Source organism: Petaurus breviceps, unplaced genomic scaffold (genome assembly GCF_028583685.1).
Source record: "Petaurus breviceps papuanus isolate PSGF00001 unplaced genomic scaffold, PetGlider_PUasm1.0 90444, whole genome shotgun sequence".
Taxonomy (NCBI): Eukaryota; Metazoa; Chordata; class Mammalia; order Diprotodontia; family Petauridae; genus Petaurus; species Petaurus breviceps.
The window spans coordinates 1,719,506-1,741,184 of NW_027187256.1; the positions used below are offsets into that span (position 1 = coordinate 1,719,506).

Here is a 21,679-nt window from a genome sequence, read left to right on the forward strand (position 1 = left end):
AAGTAACAATTATTGTTTTTCCATGTAGGAATGTTAATCATTCAACTTTGATAAGTTCCTTATGATTTCTTTTCCCTGTTTACCTTCTTATGCTTCTCTTGCTTCTTGTATCTGAATGTCAAATTTTCTATTCAACTCTGGTTGTTTTAGCAAGAATGTTTGAAAGTCATCTATTACATTGAATTACCATATTTTCCTCTGAAACACAATACTCCGTTTTGCTGGGTAGATGACTCTTGGTTTTAATCCCAGCTCCTTTGTCCTCTGGAATATCATATTAAAAGCCCTTCGATCCCTCATTATAGAAGCTGCCAGATCCTGGGTTATCCTGATTGTGTTTCCACAATATTGAAATTGTTTCTTCCTTGCTGCTTGTAATATTCTCTCCTTAATCTGGGAATTCCAGAAACTGGCTATAATATTCCTAGGATTTATCTTTTTCAGCAGGTATTCGGTGGATTCTTTCAACCTCTGTTTTGCCCTCTGGCTCTAAAACATTAGGTTAGTTTTCTTTGAGAACTTCCTGGAGGATGATTTCTAGGTTCTTATATTGATCATGGCTTTCAGGTAGTCCAATAATTTTTAAATTATCTCTCCTATCTATTTTCCAGGTCAGTGGTTTTTTTCCCATGAGATATTTCACATTGGCTTCTATTATTTCATTTGTTTGAATCTGTTTAACAGCATCTTGATTTCTCATAAAGTCATTAGCTTTCATTTGCTCCAATCTAATTCTGAAGCAATAATTCTCCTCAGTGAGCTTTTGAGATTCTTTTTCCATCTGGCAAATTTGGCTTTTTAAGGCATTCTTCTCCTCATTGCCTTTTTGAGCCTCTTTTGCCATTTGAGTTAGTCTATTTTTTTAAGGTGGATTTTCCTCAGTCAGAATGTTGAGTCTCATTTTATAATTTTCTGGCATTGTTCTCATTTCTCTTCCCAGTTTTTCATTGACTTCTCTTATCTCCTTCTTAAGGTCCTGTATGGCTTGTAACCAGCTTGTATTTTCCTTTGAAGCCTTTGGTGCAGGAGTTCTGACTTCACTGTCTTCCTCCTGTTCCATGCTTTGCTTTTTTTTGTCCCCAAAATAGGAATCTAATGTTGGAATGTTCTTTCTGCTTTGTTTCTTTTTCCTGGTCATGTCTCCCCTCAGTCACTTGACCCCTGGGCTTTTTGCCACAGTAGCACTCTGCCACCAGACAGGGGAGCTTTTGTTGCAAACTCTGGGGTTTTCTCAGCTGCCAAAGGTATTAGATGGGTGCCCTCTCTGAGGTCTCCACAGTCTGGCAAGCTGGACACATACCCCAGGACCTCCACCCTAGACTTCAATCCAGATCCAAGCAGGTTAAAGGAAGAGCAATTACCCCTCAGACTGGTGCCTGGTCCCCCTACACTCTGCAGGCCAGGAGCTGAAGCTGCCATGTAGTACTGGCCATGCACTCCCACTTACTGGTTCCCAAATCCACTGCACTGACCTCTCACTCTGTCCTTTCTATCTATGTGTTGATATATCTGGAAATGGCAACAGCTGCTGCTGATCTGGCTTCCCTCTGGCTGGCGGCTGGTCAGGCCTGCCCTGGGGCCAAAGCCTCATTGTGGGGCTGAGGTCAGCTCCCAGAGCACGGTACTGGCTGATTCCTGCTGGCCTGCAGGGCTATCATCAGCGGGAGGTTAGCTTCTCTCTGTCATTTTGTGGGTTCTGCAGCTCCAAAGTTTGTTTAGAGTCCCCCTTTTTACATGGAATGGGGAAGGTGGAACCTGGAGCCATGGGGAGGTCGTGTTTCTACTCTGCCATCTTGCCTCCACCCCCCTGAAGTTTCATTTATGAACCTCAGAGAGGGGGAGATTAAGGTCTCCCACTAGTATAGATTTACTATCTAATTCTTCCTTTAATTCCCTTACCTTTTCCTCTAGAAATTTGGATGCTATAAAACTTTGTGGATATATGTTAAGTAATGATATTGCTTCATTCTCGATGGTGCCTTTTAGCAGGGTATAGTTTCCTTCCTTATCTCTTTTAATTAGACCAATATTTGCTTTTGCTTTTTCTGAGATAAGGATTGCTATCCCTCCTTTTATTTTTTTTTTTACTTTAGATGAGGCATGATATATTTTACTTCAGCCTTTTCCCTTTATCCTGTGTGTATCCCTATGTTTCAGATGTGTTTCTTGTAAACAGCATATTGTGGGATTATGATTTTTAATCCATTCTTCTATCAGCTTCCATTTTATGGGAGAGTTCATTCCATTCACATTCACAGTTATGATTATTATCTGTTTCTTTCCCTCCATCCAATTCCCTCTCCTGTTAATGCTTATATTTTTTTTCTGCCCTTCTCCCTTCCCCTCCTTAATACTTTTCTTTGTGACCACCGCCTCCCTCAGTATCCCCTTATCAGCTCCCTCCCTTTTCCTCCCCTTCTCCCTTACTTCTTCCCTCCCTACTAACCACCCTCCCCCTTTTCGTAGCCCTTTCCCCCTCCTACTGCCTATAGGAGATTTTTATACTTAATGAAGTATGCTATTTCTTCTTCGCAACAAGAGTGACAGGAACAAATCTCATGTAAAGCTCCTCTCCCTCCCTCCTTTCCCTCTAATATGATATGTTTTGTGTCTCTTCTCCATAGAGTCCTATCTTTAACTGGTTGTTATTCCCTCCTTGCCCCATACCCAATGAGGGAAAAGATCATATAATACTCATCTCCCTTCCTTCTTTTCCTCTGCTATATTGTTTTTATGCCTCTTTTTGTGGCATTATTTACCCTTTTCCACTTCATTCATTCCTCTTCTTCCATTGCAGTCCCTTTGGCGCCCTTAATGAGATTTTTTTTAAATCGTCATTTTGTTTAATTTATACTCATACCCTCTACTTGTCTATAAACTGTTTGCTTTTACTAAATAACTCTGTGTGTGTGTGTGTGTGTGTTTTCCTTGTTTACCTTTCTATGTCACTCTTGTATCTCATAATTGGAGCTTGAATTTTCCATTGAGCTCTGGCTTTTTCATCAGGAAGGTCTGTAAATATGTTATATCATTGAATGACCATCTCTTTGCCGGGAAGAATATGCTCACTCTCGCTAGGAAGGTGATCCCTGGTTGTAAGCTGAGCCCTTTAGCCTTCCAGAAAATTGAATTCCACTGCCTCTGATCTTTCAGTATACAGGCTGCCAAATCCTGTGTGATACTCACTCTGGTTCCTCGATATTTGAATTGTTTCTTTCTGGCCACTTGAAGTATTTTCTCTTTTACCTGGTAGTGCTGGAATTTGGCCACAACATTTTGAGCACTTTTCAATTTGGGATCTCTTTCAGCAGGTGTCCAGTGGATTCTCTCGATTTCTATTTTACCCTCAGGTTCTAGTATCTCAGGGAAGTTATCCTTAATTAGCTCTTGGAGAATGTTGTCCAGGATAATTTTTTCATCATGATTTTCTGGTCGACTTATGATTCTCATGTTCTGTCTCCTGCATCTGTTTTCCAGGTTAGTTATTTTTCCATTGAGATATTTTACCTCTTTTTCTAATTTTTCATTCTTGTTGTTTTATTTTACTAATTCTTGGTTCCTCATAGAGTTATTTGTTTCAATTTGGTTGATTCTAGTTTTTAGCAAATCATTTTCCTTGGTTAGTTTTTGGAGCTCCTTTTCCATATCATATACTTTTTTTTAAAGGAGCTGTTCTCTTCATTATAATGTTTTTTTTTCTAATTATGCAATTTTGATTTTAAAAGAATTATTCATTTTTTCTTCTATCTCTCTCATTTGGTTTTCAAAGTTCCTTTTGAGCTCATCTAGGAGAGCTTTCTGTGCTTGGGACCCATTCCCTGTTATGTTTCAGCTGTTGGTGTGGAGTCCACATTGTTTCACTCTGTGTTTCATTCCTGCCTGTGAGGATAGTAGGACTCCAGAATCTTTGTAGTCTTCTTTCTACCCATTTTGAGGCATGGCCCTAGCCACGCCCTTCCTCTAGGGCTCCCAAGCCTTTACTGTTGAGGGTTTTGCCCTGGGGCAATAGTTACTATGTTTTCAGGGTGGGGGGGGTGGAGTAGGCGGGATTCACTCTGCCATCCTGGTCCTTGGAGGTCCTGATAGGGGCTTTTTTTTTGATTTCTGGGCTATGGAGTGGTAGTCCCAGGAGTATTTGCTGTCCTGCACAGGGTCCCTGCATTTGGTTCTTACCTTGCTCTTTCCAGTCCCAGCCCTTTGGTGAAAGGCCTGGTAGTGTCGCTTGTGGTTGGTGGGATGACTTGCCCCCCTCGTTAGTCAGGCCTCCTCCCGGCCTGCCCTGTGCCATTGAGTCTCAGCCTGCCCCTGCATGCTGTTACTCTTTGTTAAGCTCTATAAAATAATTTTTTTTTGTCAATTGATTTATATGGCACTAAAAATATAAATTAATTTAGGTAAAATTATGATTTTTATTATATGAACTTTACCTAACCACAAGCAACTGATGTTTTTTTTCCAATTATTTAAATATGACTTTATTTTGTAATCTTGTTCATAGAAGTCCTGGGTTACTTTGGGCAGGTAAATTCTTAAATATTTTATAATGTCTACAGTAACTTTAAATGAAATTTCTCTTTCAATTTCTTGCTGTTATGTTTCATTAGAAGTGCATAGGAAGGTGAGAATTTATGTGGGTTTATTTTATAACCTGCATCTTTGTTAAATTTATTTATTATCTCAAGTAGTTTTATACTTGATTCTCTAGGATTCTCTAAGCATTTCATTATATCATCTGCAAAGAGTGATAGCTTAGTCTCTTCTTTTTCTAATCTGTTTCCTTCAATTTCTTTTTCTTCTCTTATTGCTACCACTAACATATCCAGTACAAAATTGAATATGAGGGGTATGGTGGATATCTCTGTTTCACCCCCAATCTTATTAGAAATTTTTCTAGCTTATCCTCATTACATATAATATTTGCTGATGGTTTTAGAAAGATGTTACTTATTATTTTAAGAAAGACTCCATTTATTCCTATACTTTCTATTGTTTTTAATAGGAATGGGGCTTGTATTTTGTTAAATGCCTTTTCTGCATCTTTTGAGATAATTATATGGTTTTTGCTAATTGCGTTGTTGATATGATCAATTATACTGACACTTTTCCTAATATTGAACAATTCTTGCATTACTGGGATAAATCCTACCTGATCAAAGTGTATTGTTCTCATGATAAATTGCTATAGTCTTTTTGCAAATATTTTATTTAAAATTTTTGCATCAATATTCATGAGGGGAATTGGTCCATAATTTTCTTTCTCCATTTTGGCTCTTCTTCATTTAGGTATCAGTACCATGTTTGTGTCATAAACAGAATGTGGAAGGACTCCTACAAATTTCCCAAACAGCTTGTAAACTATTAGAATCAATTGTTTAAATGTTTCATAGAATTAGCTAGTAAATCCATCATTCCTGGACATTTTTTCCTAGGGATTTCATTGATTGCTTGTTCAATTTATTTTCCTGAGTTGGATTATTTTAGTATTTTACTTCCTCTTCAGTTTATCTGTGCAACTTATATTTTTGTAAATATTCATCCATTTCAGATTGTCAAATTTATGGGCATACCATTGAGCAAATTAATTCCCAATTATTGTTTTAATTTCCTCTTCATTGGAGGTTGATTCTCCCTTTTCATTTTTGATACTGATAATTTGGTTTTCTTCTTTCTTTTTCTTTATATTTTTGACTAAATGTTTATCAATTTTATTGTTTTTTTCATAAAACCAATACTTAATTTTATTTATTAATTCGATTATTTTCTTAATTGCAATTTTATTAATCTCTCCTTTGCTTTTCAGTATTTCTAATTTAGTATATAATAGGGGATTTCCAATTAGTTCTTTTTCTAGTTTTTTTCAGTTGCAAGCCCAATTTATTGATCTCCATTTCCTCTATTTTATTCAAGAATGCATTCAGAAATATAAAACTTCCCCAAAGAGTTGCTCTTGGTGCATCTCACAAGTTTTTGTATGTTATTTCTTTATTGTCATTCTTTTGAATGAAGTTACTAATTGGGGAAACTCATCTCTAAATGAAAAGTATGTGATTTAAGATATTATGCAAAGGACTGAAAATACTAAATATGGAAACCTTTTGTTTTGAAACTTTTCTACTGCTTCAATTCTGTATCATGAGAAAAGGTAACACTTCTTGCCTAGACAAGCATCAAAATACACAAAAGTGATGGCATTCCATTCTATTTTTTTCTAGCAAATTGCCTTTTCCATCATCTTACCCACAATCCACCATCTCTCATATTTTTCACTTTTTTGATTTTTCACTGACTTAACCATTTATGGAATACAGTGGTTTCTCCTAAGATCCCGGGTACAGGGGACCTATGGGGAGATTTAATAATAAATGGAAAATGGTGAAATATCAACATTGTGATGAGATATGAAAAACTCAGAGTTCAAAAATATGGAAGTGGTAAATGGATATGACCATTTTTGTCTGTAGCTAAGATAGGGTGAAAGAATAGATCATGAGAAATGAGTAAGTGAAGTAACTACAAGGTTAGTGTTCCAAGTGGGTATCTGTATATTGAAGTCTCCTAGAATAAGGGAAAGAACAACAAGAAGGTCACTTAGAGTGGACAACAAATTGAACATAATCAATCAGTAAACATTTATCAAACACTTAATGTGTACCTATGCTAAGTGCTATGGAGACATACAAATAAAAACAAAGACAGTTCCTGTGCTCAAGGAGCTTGCAATCTACCATGGGAAGGAAATATATAAAAGGAATCTGAAAACCAAGGTGGTGGAAGGTAGGGAAGAAGGTACTGCCATGGGAAGATGATGGAGAGTTCCAAACAAGTCCAAAAAATTTTCATCTCAAATGAAATGTGAAGAGAAATTCCGGAGCCCTCTTTTTAAATAGAGTCCCTGACGGTCACAACCCTGTCCTCCAGTTAAAGGGTCCAATCAGAAGGGCAGAAAAAGATGATGAGATATGAGTCCCAGGTATATTCTATCTTGAAGCATTGTGATGTTTGAAATGATGTGTTTTTTGGGGAATGAAGTCATAGCGGAAAGTTCCAAATAAGTCCAAAAGCACTGTAATATGGTATGAAATGGGACATAAGAGAGGAATATAATAACGAGTGAAAAGTAAACTAGGGCAAGATGGAAAAGAGATTCAAAATGCATATGGAAGAACATCTATTTTAATAAAAATGTGATAAGGGTCACCTGCAATTTATTGACCCTTGGAGAGATTTTGTTACATCAATTCTTTTTTTTTTTTTTTAAGCAATTGGGGTTAAGTAACTTGCTCAAGGTTACATGGCCAGTTATTTTTGCATGGGTGTTAAGCATCTGAGCACAGAATCAATCCAAGGTCTCACCACTCTGGGGCCGGCACTCTTACTCACTGCACCACCTGGCCACCCCTACATCTGTTCTTTAAGACAATTACTTTGGTTGGTAGGATGAAGATATGAGATAGGAGGGACTTGAAGCAAGGAGTACAAATAGGTATTACAATTATATAGAACAGAGGTGATGATTACTTCAACTAGAACGATGACTGACTGAGTGAAGAAATGGAGACAGATTCTGGAGACTTTGAGACGGGATGAATAACAAGATTTGGTACCTAAGTGGATATGTATTACAGGAAAATATAAATGGAAACTGATATTTGGACAGTGGGTAATTGTAAGCAAACTAAATAAAATATACATTTGGTATATGTTTTTACATGACTGTGTGTACACATACTTTGATCCTTTTTTCTTTCCTGCTTGCTATATGTCCTAGTAACAAAGCTCTTGTTTGTACTAGTTTCCTGAAATGAGCCTGGTCTTTGGTTTAACAAAAACAATATTGATTTTTAAGATGTTTAGAGGGCATGCTGGTAGAGATTTCTAATAGGTAGCAAATTATGGGAGACAGGAAATCAGAGAGAGAGTTGGATAAATATATATATATATATATATATATATATATATATGCATCATCTGCATATAGATAACTGAATATATGGGAATTCATGAACACAAAGGGACATTGCCTAGAGAAAGAACAGAAGGAGAACAGGAACAGATCTTTTGGGAACCCACACATATGCTGAGCATATCAATGAAATGGAGAGGAGACAGCAATGTCATGAAAATCTATAGAGGCCACTTTATCTAGGGCAAGAGGGTAGGTGACAGTGTTGAAGGCTGCAGAGAGGAAAGAAAGGACAAAGACTGGAAAAAAAGGATCAGTGAGATTTAGCAAGTAAAAGCTTATTGGTAACTTTGCAGAAAGCAGATACATCTATACAGATGGATATGTATATTTATATATAGTTATAGATATAGATTATAGAAGTATATAAATATAAATGATCCAATCTTTCAAAAATTGTAATACCAGGACTTTGGGGTCAAAATAGAGAACTAAGCAATTTCTCTGACCCATTGACCTCTCAAACCTCTACAAAACAGAACTTAGAAGCCAAATATAAAGACACTCCAGCTGTCTTCATGATTTGGGACACCTGGAATCCAAAAGAAATTAGCCAAACTCATAAACTGCTACACTGAGCTCACCAGCACCTTTCTCCACATTGTGGAGTGCAATATAGCTTTACCAACAGACACAGATGGGATTTGAAACAAAACCCAGTGCCACATATTTATCCCCCCTCCTTTTTTGCATTGCAATGAAGATCCTGGCTCCAGTTTCTGGAAATCCATTCCCAAATTCATAGTGGTTCACAAGGTGGAAGCTTGTTGGGTCCACACAACCAGCAGTGGGCTGGGTACTATTCTGTGGTAAGAAGGATCTCTGCAAAATATCTCAGAAGACAGGAAGGGACAGGATGCACATCTGGGCTGAAATATATCTCAAGATCATATCCTACCCCTTTCTTTCCTAAAGCCTCTACTAATAAAAGATGAATAAACCATATCTTGAATGTTTTGTTTTGTAATCATTTATCAGCTACAACAATTTTTAAGATAACAAGTAATTGTATAATTTTATTAAAAATACATTCCTGAGTGAAAACCTGTGTAACTGAAACTAAGATATAGTCCCAGGAGGATTTCTGTGTTAGTTAACTTGGGAGAGTGACAAAAATAAGAATGAAATGTTTCTCTTAAATATAATAATTATACCTGTATATGAATCTTAAAATAAATATGTAATGAGCTGCTCTGGGCTTCTGATGTAAGGACCTGCATTCAGATGTAAAAGGGTGACCTGTTTGAGTCATCACAGTGCTCTGAAGTCATTGAATTCAGGACTGGTCCTCTTACTATCTCCTTAATTTTTTCTGGAATTTCAATTCAGCTTCCCACACATGGCATTGCTGTGGACAGAGTACTCTGTGTTCTGATATAGCATGCGAAAGCAAAATGAAATAAAAAAAGTTTTAAAACATTAGGAAATTTCACTGCCAAGAATTACATCTTTTAATCTTTGGGCTCATAATCTAAACATAGCATCCCCAGTGCCTTATTGCTTTTATTAAAGAGACCCATATTTATTGATTTCAGAGTCTCCTTTAGTATGATTGTGTAATGGCAAGGAGATAATTGAGAAGAGTGCAGGTTAAAGTATATATAAGCATTGTTTTCTTCCTCCCATTCCTTGCCTCCTCTGCTTCTCCCCAGACTGCTTTGGAAGCCCTCCAATATTCTCTGTTCTTTCTCCCCCATTTAGTTTTGAAAGACAGAACAAAGGGAGGGGGAGGAAGGAAAAGCATGGTGTAAGAGAGGGTAAATCTGAGAAATGATAAAAATAAGGGGAGAACTCAGTAAAGACAGTAGTGAAATAAGATAAATCAGGGTGTAATGATAAAAAAGAGAGAGTGTAAAAGAGAGGGAGAGATAGGAAAGTCTAAAGACATTTATGGAGAAAACCTAAGGGATGGTAAAGGAATGGGTTCAACTGGGAAAGAGGGAGGCACAAAGATTTGAGGGATAGGGTTTAAGAGGGAGAGAGAGATTCCAAGGTATCTAGGATTATATTATATTTCAAGTCATTCACGCCTGAATACCTAATTTATCAATAAATATTCAAGTTAAAATATCTACCCTCAAACCAACTCTCATATATTTAACTTCAGATCATTCATCTACATTTGGGTTTATCCTGATTTTATTGTAATGGAGTCACTGCAGATACAGCAGGGTCCCAGTCCCAAACTCAGGAACATTACCAGGAATTTATTTACTCCATCAGGCAAAGAGATTTTCTACTTCCATGTCAGTCCAGAGAACTAAGAAAGAACAAGGCTCTGGGGCTACAAATATACTTGAGCCAGTGGGAGGGTACCCTTCAGTTTCTTTAGTCCAGTCCTCCAACATTATGCCTGAGAGCAGGAAATCTATGATGGTGCCATGCAAGAGAAGTTGCTACCCCAATTCTCAATGAGGAGTAGGACCTCTTGGTTGCAGGACCCAATGGAGAAAGAGACTGTGGGCAAGAAGATAAGGGCTATGAGTCATTCACTAAAAAAATCAAAACAAACACACACACACAACAATAAAGAGCCTATGTTTAGGAGACCAAAGGACTCAATAGCCTGAATAAGGCACAAGGAAGTTGAATTTAGTCAGGAGAAACTACCTTATACTGATTGTGGTTAATTGCTTCAATTCTTAGGAACTTCTTAAAGGAGGTGATTTTGATTCTATGCCTTCATGTGGAGTCAATAAAGCTTCTTAATCGTTAGAGGTCTGAGGCTTGTGTAGGGGAGACCTGACTCATTCTTTCTGGATATGAATCCCTCAGAGGACCCAGGTATTTTCCCCCACAGTACCTTCCCATTTTCCTTCACACCCCACCTAGGTGAGATCTACATCTCTCCTTCAGTTCAGGTTTCAAGCAAAAGTTGAGGAATTCAGCCCGAGCACCTAAATCCCAGGTATCCCAGAATGTCACTCTTTAATGCTGAAGCTTTTCTGTTGAGTCAACCCAGGTCTGGATCTGGCAGAACTCAGAGTAAGTGGAGAGCAAAAGTCAACAACATAGGGTCAGAGGCTCAGAACATGTGGTCAAGTTAGGAAGGATAGTGCATGCTGGGCTTGTGTTCAGGAAGGACTGGCCTAGAAGAATGAAACTAATTACTGGTTGCTGGTGTAAGTTACTCCAACCTTTAAAGACTTAAGTTTTTCCAAATAAAATATTGAATAAAGGAAGGTAATAAGAACTATGGTATGTATTCTTTCATGCTTAAAATGAATTAAGGATTATGAAATGCATTGCAGTAAATTAAGTAAATGTCAGTTTTTTATAATTTTTATTATATTTTAAAGACTAATTTATTGGTAAATATGCTTGAGGCAGTTGACACTGATATTATTCCCAATTTGCCGATGATAAAACTGAGGATAAAACAGATTAATGGAGTTTCCTATTATCTCAGATCCATACCTAGAGTTGGTAAGGACTTGAAGTAAGTTCTTTCCAAATACTCCACCTATATCAATACAACAAGATTTTATCAAACAACTACTATGTATCACACATGCTAGGAACTAGACATAAAAATATGCATACACACACTGTCATAGACCCAATAAATATATCTTACACATATACCTATACATACCGATAAAATATTTTCACCCAGATGGTCTGCAGTAATTTTCCATTTACATGTTCTAGTCCCTAGGCCAATGGAAAAATAACAAAAGCTGCTGCATGCCCAGCCCTAGCACCGTTCTTGCTAAATAAACACAGTTGCCTCACACTCTGGCATATCTCAACCTCAGGATAAAATTATATAGAAATGTTTACATCCTTGAACTTTTTTCTCAGTGATAAACATCTTCCCACTCTATCATTCCTGTTGAATCCCACTCATTCTCATTCTCTGGTTGCCATTGTTCAAACTCTGCTCTTAGTAGCCCACTCACTGTTCCCTCTTTCCCAATCCCTTCAATTGAAACCTCTCCACCAAATTCCCAGTTGAAATCTATCCAAACCTTCTAGCTTCTCTTTGCTCCATCAATAACAAATGACCTTTCATCTTAAGCCTTTTCCTATGCTGCTCCTTTCATCTTGTTCTCACTGAAATCTTGGTCCTGATAATAATGATACAGCAGCATCCTTGGACCTCATTTTCACTACTGGGTGAACTTTCATCCATAATCTCCAACTCACTGGTTTTGGTAGTAGATTTGTATTACTCATTGCTCTATATTGACCCTTTCAGGTTCTCCATCTATCTCTATAACTCACTAACCTCCCTTCCTTTGGACTTAGTTTTTCAGTGGCTAATAAACTGTTAACCCATCATGCTTTCTCCATGCTAATCATTCTGAATTGCAGACTGTCATTTAGAAACGGTCTTTGCCACATGCCACTAACTCTTCCCTTAGTAGCATACTGCTTTATTCATCTCTTTCCTCCCCAAACACCCCACTTCATTTATCTCTGAAATACATACTTCTTTAAAGGATTGTGTTGGGAGTATATCTTCTCATATTTATCCTTTGGAGTTACGTTTGTTTTTTGTAACTTTACCAAATTAACTTTTGATTATTTTATAGTTTTTCATCCATTTATATTTTTGTACTCATTCTATATGTTGATTTCTTGACTCTCCTTACTTTCAATGAAATTCCTCCCTATTTGCTATGCTTCTCTGTGTTTATTACATTTATACTTTTGTATACCACAATGATATTTCACTAAAATCTTATGTCACAATTTATTTAGCCATTCACCAATTTCAGGGTATCTTCTTTTTGCCCCCCCACCCAATTTTTTGCAATCACAAAAAAGTGTTATTATAAATATTTTGGCATATGTGGGGGCTTTCTTCTTATACTAATGTCCTTGTGGTACAAGTCTAATAATGGAATCAAATCACAATGTAATGACAGTTTAGTGTCCTTATTGCAAAAAAAAAATCAAAGAAATTTGAGAAATACTCCTTCTCCCCTGCCCCATTCAACAGCCTTCCTTCTTCTCATATGATTAATGATTCCTATTTTATCTTTTGTAATTGCCTCAATCTCTTGTTTGGTTAAATACCTTTTATACCCATCACTAGGAAAAGTATATGATCTGCTTCTCTTATATTTTTAAACATTATTTAATATTTAATATTAAAGTCACATATCCAATTCAAATGTGTTATGTAATATTGTATAAAATAGTGGTTTAAGACAAATATATGCAAGACTTCTCTACAATTTTCCCAGTAGTTCTTTTTTTTCCTCAAAAGGGAATTCATTCCTCAGGAACTTATGGTTTCCACTCTAATTAAATCTGGAGTTATTGTAGTCTGATTCTACCTTATTCAGTCTGTTCCATTAGTTTCCCTCTTTAAAAAAAATGGCAAGTTTTAAAAGGTTGTAATCACTACTCTTTTTAAAGTATAGTTTGAAGTCTGGAAGTGCTATTCCCCTTTGTTCCTACTTCTATTCAGCATTTCCCTTGATATTCAAGATCTTTTATTTTTCCAAATGCATTTTGTTATTCTTTTATCAAATTCTATGAAGTATCCCCTTACTACTTTAATTGATATAACATGAAAAGTGCAAATTAATAGTGAAATTATTGTAATTTTTATTATATTGTCAAGTCTAGCCATGAGCACTGAATGTCCCTCAAGCTATTTAAATTGATCTTTATTTCTTTAAGGTCCACTATGTAATTGAATCTATAAAATTATTCAGTGGGCTTTTATGAGGCCCCTAGATACATTATCCATTTTGTGGTTATTTGTAATGAGATTTCCCTTTATTATTATTGCTTTGGGGATTTTGATATCATATAGAAATGCAGTTAATTTTGACAGTTCAACTTTTAGCATGTAGCTTTTGTTGAAGTTATAATTTTTCATGATTAATATCTTTATTTTCTAACATATAACATATGTGTCATCAATATCATTAGCAAATTGGGATTTCGTATTGCCTCTTTACCTCTGTTTAAGATTTTAGTTTCTTTTTATTGTCTGAAGGCAGTTGCTAGCATTTGCAGAACAATATCAAATTAAAATGGGGAGAGTGGGCATCCTTGCTTTATTCCTATTTTAATTGGAAAAGGTTCTAGTGTATCCATTATGAAAACAGAATTTTTTGTTTTGCTTTCTTTTGTTTTAGATGGATTTCTATTATATTAGAAAAAAGTAGTTCTATGGCTTAAATTTATGGAGGTTTTTTTTTTTTTACTTAAATGAGTGCTGTACTTTATCAAAAACTGTTTCTCCATCTACTGGACTCATCATGTAGTTTGGATATTTTGATTTTTGATGTTATTAATTATGTTCATTGTGTTCCTAATATTTGGAATCCTTATATTTTTAGTATGAATATGAATTTGGCATGATGAATGATTTTTTGGATAAATTGCTGCAGTCTATTTGATAGGATTTTTGAAAAAATCACCTCTGTTGGTATATAACCATTTTATTGCCCTGAACTCATTGAATTCAGGACTGGCTCTCTTATTATCTCCTTATTTTTTTTTTTTTTTTGAAATTTCAATTCAGTTTCTCACACATAGCATTGCTGTGGACAGTACACTCTGAGTTGCATCTGCTACGCCATGTGAAATTAAAATTAAACAAAGATTTTTAAAACATTAAAAAAATTTGCTGCTTGGAATTGTATCCTTTGGGTTCAGGATCTAACCATACATCTTGAGTACCTTATTGCTTTGATTAAAGAGACTCATGTTTAGTGATTTCAGAATTCCCTTTAGAGTGTTTGCATGTGTAAGGGCAAGAAGATAATGGAGCAGGGAATGAACCAGTAATAGAAATCAAGAGGCTTAATAACCTTTAATAAGGAGCTAGGAAGTTGAGTTTAGTTAGGAGAAAGTACTTACACTGATTGTGGTGAATTGCTTCAGTTCTTAGGAGTTTCTCAAAGAATCCAAGTATCCTTATGCTTGAGTAATGGGCAGAAAGTTTCGGTAACTTCCCAATATCTAGAGTGTATGAGAATGAAATCTGCAGATTCTCAAATAAAACTGAAACTTGAAAAAGAGATTTATAACTCCCACTATCAGAGTTGCATCCCAATTAGCACTGGTCATTTAACTAAGTGATAACTGCCCTGCTGGACACCAAAACTGTATTCCTTAAGAGGCAAAAAGCTGTCTGATGGAAATTTGAAGGAAAATGCCAAGCATGTCTGAATTTTCATAAAGCATATTCTAAGAGACAAAAGGAGCCAAGGTATGAATATGACAGTGTACGTCTGGTTTTAGGCAAATCCCTTAAGACATGGGCAGTTTCCCCACGAATATGGGTATGTATGGGTAGATAAATTCTAATGGTTTCACAATACTTCTAAATGCTAAAATCCTTTGATCCCAGGAAATGTATGTAAACATGAAGCTCCAGACCTAAAAAGGGAACAGAAAAGTTCAGTTAAAGATGGTCTGTATCAAAGCCATGTCTGAAAGAATAAAGTGCTTCATCTCCCAGTAGTCACTAACTGAATTCTCTGTTGCCTGAAGAAACTCTGAAAGGTTTCTAAAGGAAGGTTTCTTAAATGACTCCTAAAGAATATATTCAGTATGCCAATTGCCTATGACTAGATCAGACAAGTCTCAGTGGCTTGCATCCTTTCATACCTAGCCATCTCAGCTCCATTCCCACAATTGATACTCTCCTCTATCCTCAAATTCCACTATTCATACTTCAACTGATTATACTCCATAGCTAACAAGCTCTTCACCTTATATAGTTTTCCCTGTATTTCTTTCTTGGAAACAACCTTCCCTGTAGAACACCCTTCTTTCCTGATTATATTTCCCAGTGTAATTTGCTCATTCTCCCATGATTATTGATAATTTGCCAGGATGAGAGAGAGTTTATTCCACATTGGCTTGAAGAAAATTTAAGGCCTTAGTACAGTGGCCTTCATCTTGTTAATGATAATATTAATTTTCATTTACCTTATCTGTTTTCCTTGCCCAGGAAACTTTGGACTTGAGCTTATTTGATCCTTCCTTTAAAAATCCAGTCTCCTAACAAAGTTTTTCCCTCTTTCACTGCTTTCATGTAGGCACTAAAATAACCAAGATTATATAATTTCAAAAGTGTTTTTTTTTCAAATAAACTCAACAAACATTTATTAATAATTTCCTGAGGGTAAGATACTGTGTTAGGTGCTTGAATACAAAGAGAAAAAATATTATCCCTGTCTTAAAGCTTATTCTACAATAACCTTTCCCAATTAGCAATGTTGTACCTTCCTTATATCTGCTCAATGATTTCCATCCTTCAAGACCTTGTTCACGATATTCCTCATTTCTAAATGCCCCAGATCAAATGTCGTCTCTTAAAAAGTGCCTTCGCTGATTTTTTCCCCCTTCAATAGACATTTTCTCCATTTACACAGTGGAAATGCCTTTATGAATTTGTCATATAAATTTCTTGCATCCATTTGTTTGTACAAAGATTTATGATTTTTTGTAATACCTTTACCCTTTAATTACATTTGGAGTTCATTATTTACTATATACAATAAATATATGAAAATTATACTCCTGAATTACTTCAGTAACCCTTAATTTTCTAATCCCTGACTGTATACCACAGAAGAATAAATAAGTTACTTGGAATTAACTGAAATATATCATTTGTAGTTGATATATTTCTGCTTTAATTTTAGGAAAATGAGATGTACCAGATGTTTAATCAAGTCAAGAAATCCAAAAATATAAATCATCTATCAAGAAAGAGAAATATATTAAAACATTTGGAAATCCCAACAAATATTTTCTTCTCCAAGGAGCAACTACTAGGTCCTGAAAGCAAAAATATGTGACATGATGAATATTTAAGGGAAACTCCTAGAGTTCTATAGCAAAAGGTAGACAAATACTTACAATTTTGGGAAAGCAAGTCCACTAATATTTCCAGGCTAGAGAATAATTTTCTAAATATTCAAGGAGAAATTTCAAGGCATGTGGAATTTCAAGATGAACATTTGCAGGTCTGTGGAAGGGTGTTTCCTCATGAAAATCTGTGGGAAGTTGCTATGAATGATTAATTCAACTAGAAAAAACCTCCATCCATGAAAAGTGGTTACGAGCCAAAAAGTGTGGGACACTTGTCTCACATGGTCCAGCAAACCTCTCAGTGGGACAAGGGGAAGGAAATATGTCACAGAAAACAGGGTGATTCTCTGAATCAGAAAGCAATGAATATAGAGATGATAAGCAATTTGCCACTTGGAAGTCACATTGGCTTATCTACTGAAAAAATATCATGGCCTAAAAATAGAAATAATCCATCTTTAGAAAGGATTTCCTTCACTTCTCCCAACCTGATGAACACAAGAAACCATAAAATAGAGAGGAATGAGTGTTATTATGGTGGCAAAAGGTTAAGTTTTAAATCAAAACTGAATACTCATCAGAAATCACCCAGCAAAGATAAGCTCTATATATGTGATGAGTGTGGGAAGAGTTTCCATCATAAGACCAATCTACGTATTCATTGCAAAATCCACACCATAGAGAAACCATATATATGTGATGAGTGTGGGAAGAGATTCTCTTAAAACTCAAACCTACAAACTCATCAGAGAGTCCATACAGGAGAGAAACCAAACATGTGTAATGAGTGTGGGAAGAGATTCTCTCAAAAGTCAAGACTAAAAGTTCATCACCGAGTCCATACAGGAGAGAAACCATACATGTGTAATGAGTGTGGGAAGAGATTCTCTCAAAATTCACAACTACAAGCTCATCACAGAGTCCATAGAGGGGAATATCCATACATATGTGATGAGTGTGGGAAGAGATTCAGGGAAAAGTTCAACCTAGTTGCTCATCAAAGGGTCCATACAGGGGAGAAACCAAACATGTGTAATGAGTGTGGGAAGCGTTTCAGTTACAAGATATGTCTTCTTACACATCAGAGAGTCCATACAGGAGAGAAACCATACATATGTGATGGGTGTGGGAAGAGTTTCAGTCAGAAGAAATGTCTTCTTACTCATCACAGAGTCCATACAGGAGAGAAACCATACATATGAGTGTGAGAAAAGTTTTGATAGTAAAGCAAATATAAATGCTCATCAAATGGTGCACAAAGAAGAGAAGTTTTATACATGTGATGAATGTGGGAAAGGATTTAGAAAGAAGTCAAATCTATGTGCTCATCTCAGAGTCCACAGGAGAGAAACCTGTTTCATGTAATAAGTGTGCAAGGGTTCTGCCAAAATTTTGCATTTTATCTTCATAAGGGAATTCATAACATAGTAGAAAAGTCCTCTATTTGTGAAGACTGTGGGAAGAGGTTTTGTTAAAAAAAAACTCTCTTCAGTTTATTATGAGAAACCACACAGGAGATAAGCCATGTATTTGTGATGAACATGGGAAAGGATTCTAAAAAAAAGTAAGCTCTTAATCATCATAGTGTTCACCCAGAAGAGAAACTCTATGGAATATGTCTGGGAAAGAATTCAATTAGAAGTCAAATTTTCTTCTCCATCAGAGTTCTCATGTAGAAAAAAAAAGTCTTTCAGCATAAAAATTGTGGAAATATTGTTTTGAGCACAAATCTAAACTATGCATTTTACATTTATTTACCACTGTGATAGTGCAAGTAATTTGATAATTTGATTATTTGATTTGTAGTTTTGGGGACAGTAAATACATTCTGTTGAGAACCATTCTTCTGAGGTTTTCCTGTTCTAGGGAAAAATTAAACAGGGAATAAATGAGCCAGGTGCTCTGTCCCTTTACTCCCAACATCCTGCAAACTAGATACTTCAGTGTATATCATATATTTAACCTTTACTTGACTATCATGTGAATGTACATGTAAAGAACTTTTCATTGCCCCAATTTGTGAGCCATCTCTTGTGTGCCCTTTAATTAAATTCTACATTCTGCTCTATTAAGATGCCATGTTTTCTAAATAATCATATTTTCTTTTAGAAATAGATGAAAATGTAACTCTTTACCCCACTCCTATGTTAAATTTCACCCATCATACCATAACTTGTTTCTTCTCTGTAAGCCATCAAAATAGGAAATATATATATATATATATATTTTTTTTTTCTCACATAGATTTCTTTAATACCAGGGATAGCCGCAACTCTCCAGCTTAAAGAGGGTACTGAAATTGTCTCAGTGCAATATCTCATTTTGACTCCACTAATAATTTTTCAAGGAGAGAGAGAGAGAGAGACAGAGAGAGAGAGAGAGAGAGAGAGAGAGAGAGAGAGAGAGAGAGAGAAAGGGGGAGGAGAGGGATCAGAGGAAGGAGAGGGAGAGATAGATTTTATAAATGACAGAGAAAAACAAAGAATTTAGAAAGTACAGTTGGTCATAAACCTGACTAGAAGGTATAAGGGAGACAAGAAGGAAGACATTTGTTTTTTCAAACAAGGTCAAGGGTGCTCTGGCTGCCAAATGTAAAATTTCTAGGTTTACCAAAATTCCATCCTTTAAAAGGGAAATGTCATAATGAAATTATTAGTCTGCTCTTGATTCTATAAAAGACTTAAGAGAAAAAATTAATGGCTTTTTTTCTCTGAGAAATTATTAGTGGAACAGAATCTAAGGCATTTATACCATCATCCTTATATTTAGAAGAAACAGAATTCTTATTTTTAATTGTTTTAATAAAAATTTAGAATAAACTCAATATGATGAATAACATTTTTAGTCAATATTACCTCTCAATGTGATTGATTCCTTCCCAGAACATTCTAATATTGTTTCAGATACTCCATCTACATCAATGAAAATATCAAGCAATCACTGCATATCAAGTATCAGGCTAGTTATTGGTCATAAAATATACACTTATACAAACATGTTCAAAAATGCAAAACATATATCTGATATACATGTATACTTATGAACATATTTGTATGTACCAATGTGTGTTTGAGAACTGCATATATATGTGCGTGTGTGTAAATATACACACATAAATATATATTCACTCAGATGAATGTCATAGCAGTAGGTTTCCATTTAGATGCTCTAGTCATTCTTCAGTCAATGAAACTACACAACAGGGGCTGGTTTGCCTGTGTGTTGGAGGGGGAGGTCTACCCTCTTTCTAGCTAAACATTGTTGCCTCTTAAGCTGAGACAACCTCAGGCTAAACCTATATGGAAAATGAAAACCTACATAAACTTTTTTTTTTCCTTAATGATCATATTCACATCCTGTTATTCCTTTAGATTCTCTCTGATTCTCAATTCCTGCCTGCCATTTTTCAAACCCTGCATTTTGTCATCCATTCACTGGTTCTTTCTCATTCACCTCAAATGAAACCTTCCCAAAAAATTCCCAGTTGAAAGTTATCCAAACCTTCTACTGTGCTTTTTAAAATTCCTGTTCAATACGTAAGAAATGGTCATTGATTTTCAACCTTTTCTCTTCTCTCTCCTTTCACCGTGGCTCTCCTCGAAAGTGTTTTACTTCTTACTACCCCTTTCCCCAATTTTCCCTCCTTTCAAGCACCACCTCCTCCTTAATGTACACCTTTCCCCAAAAAAATATCATGCTGAATTTTGCAGGGTAGTTGATTCTTAGTTGTAATCCAAGATCTAGCATATCATATTCTAAGCTTTCTGATCATTTAATGTAGAATCTACTAAAGCATGTGTAATCCTGACTATGGCTACAAAATACTTGAATTATTTCTTTCTGGCTGCTTGCAGTATATTCTCCTTGACATGATAATTCTGGAATTTGGATATAATATTCATTGTAGTTTTCATTTTGGGATCTCTTGCAGGAGATGATTGGTGGATTCTTTTGATGACTATTTGACATTCCAGTTCTTGATTTCTTGAAAGATACTGTCCAAGCTCTTTATTTTTTTTTATCATGGCTTTATGGTAGCCTAGTAATTCTTAAATTATTTCTCTTATATCTATTCTATGAGTCAATTGTTTTTCCAGTGAGGTACTTTGCATTTTCTTCTATTTTTTTCATTCTTTTGATTTTTTTGACTGATTTTTAATGTCTCATAGAGTCATTAGCTTCTATGTGTCGAATTCTAATTTTTAAAGAATTATTTTCTTCGGTGAACTTTGGTAGCTCTTTTTCTATATGGCCAATTCAACTTTTAAGGAATTGTTTTCATCAGTAGATTTTTCCCCCATTTGGTCAATTGTAATTTTTTTTTTTGGTCTTCATGAATTTGTTTGTTTAGTTTAGTTTACAAGATTCTCTTCTACGATTCCTCGAATTTCTAATTTTCTTTCCCTGCCTCCCCTCCCCCAACATGGTGGCATGTAATCAGGTATAGTATCTGCAAATATTTTCACATTAGACATTAGTCAGGTTATGAAGGAGGATTGTATCAGTTGGAATGAATGAATAATAGGAAAGAGGAAACAAAACCAAACAAGAAAAAGGCTGAGAGCAGGTAGTTTTCTTCAATCTGGATTCTAACTTGATTCTTTCTAGTTCTTTCTCTGAATGTAGACATCTCTCTCCATCATGAGTCTTTTGGGTATGATTTATAACCCTGCATTGCTGAGAAGAGCCCAGTCTATCAAAGTTGGTCATCACACATACATTGTGTCTGTAATTGTGTACAAATTTCTCCTGGTTCTGCTCTTCTCAATCAGTATCAGTTCATATAAGCCTCTCCAAGTAAATATGAAGTCTGTCTGCTCCTCATTTCTTATAGCACAATAATATTCCATTACATTTATATACCACAACTTGTTTAGCCATTTCCCAATTGATGGGCATCCTCTTAATTGCCAATTCTTTGCC

At 35.7% G+C, this 21,679-nt stretch overlaps 1 pseudogene; it reads left to right on the top strand.

Annotated features, from left to right (window-relative positions):
* Nucleotides 1-17,247: 17,247 nt before the first annotated feature.
* Nucleotides 17,248-17,958, top strand: LOC138177773 (zinc finger protein 782-like; annotated as a pseudogene).
* Nucleotides 17,959-21,679: the final 3,721 nt, after the last annotated feature.